This window comes from Physeter macrocephalus, chromosome 10, assembly GCF_002837175.3.
Source record: "Physeter macrocephalus isolate SW-GA chromosome 10, ASM283717v5, whole genome shotgun sequence".
Classification (NCBI taxonomy): domain Eukaryota; kingdom Metazoa; phylum Chordata; class Mammalia; order Artiodactyla; family Physeteridae; genus Physeter; species Physeter macrocephalus.
The window spans coordinates 15,814,070-15,815,516 of NC_041223.1; positions in this window are offsets into that span (position 1 = coordinate 15,814,070).

A 1,447-nucleotide genomic window follows, 5' to 3' on the forward strand; every position below is an offset into this window, starting at 1 on the left:
AGGGGTGATAGCTCATTGTAGTTTTGATTTGCATTTCTCTAATAATTAGTGATGTTGAGCAGCTTTCCATGTGCCTCTTGACCATCTGTCTGTCTTCTTGGAGAGATGTCTATTTAAGTCTTCTGTCCATTTTTGGATTGGGTTGTTTTTTTAATATTGAGCTGAAGAACTGTTTATATATTTTGGAGATTAATCCTTTGTCCATTGATTTGTTTGCAAATATTTTCTCCCATTCTGAGGGTTGTCTTTTCATCTTGTTTATGGTTTCCTTTGCTGTAAAAAAGCTTCTAAGTTTCATTAGGTCCCATTTGTTTATTTTTGTTTTTATTTCCATTTCTCTAGGAAGTGGGTCAAAGTATCTTGCTGTGAATTATGTCAAAGAGTATTCTTCCTATGTTTTCCTCTAAGAGTTTTATAGCGTCCAGTCTTACATTTAGGTCTCTGGCTTTTCTATCCTGTATCCCTGTTTTTGTGCCAGTACCATATTGATCTGTATTTCTGTTTTTGTGCCAGTACCATATTGTCTTGATTACTGTAGCTTTGTAATATAGTCTGAAGTCAGGGAGTCTGATTCCTCCAGCTCCGTTTTTTTCCCCTGAAGATTGCTTTGGTTATTCGGGGTCTTCTTTGTCTCCATACAAGTTTTAAGATTTTTTGTTCTAGTTCTTCAAAAAATGCCATTGGTAATTTGATAGGGATTGCATTGAATCTGTAGATTGCTTTGGGTAGTATAGTCATTTTCACAATATTGATTCTTCCAATCCAAGAACATGGCATATCTCGCCATCTGTTTGTGTCATCTTTGATTTCTTTCATCAGTGTCTTATAGTTTTCTGAGTACAGGTCTTTTACCTCCTTAGGTAGGTTTTATTCCTAGGTATTTTATTCTATTTGTTGCAGTGGTGAATGGGATTGTTTCCTTAATTTCTCTTTCTGATATTTTGTTGTTGGTGTATAGGAATGCAAGAGATTTCTCTGCATTAATTTTGTATCCTGTAATGTGACTAAATTCATTGATTAGCTCTAGTAGTTTTCTGGTGGCATCTTTAGGATTTTATATGTATAGTGTCATGTCATCTGCAAACAATGACAGTTTTACTTATTCTTTTCCAATTCACATTCCTTTTATTTCTTTTTCTTCTCTGACAGCCGTGGCTAGGACTTCCAAAACGATGTTGAATAATAATGGTGAGAGTGGACATCCTTGTCTTGTTCCTGATCTTAGAGGAAATGCTTTCAGTTTTTCACCATTGATGTTTGCTGTGGGTTTGTCGTATACGGCCTTTATTATGTTGAGGTAGTTTCCCTCTATGCCCACTTTCTGGAGAGTTTTTATCATAAATGGGTGTTGAATTTTGCTGAAAGTTTTTTCTGCATCTATTGAGATGATCATATGGTTTTTATTCTTCAGTCTGTTAATACAGTGGACCACACTGATTGATTTGCC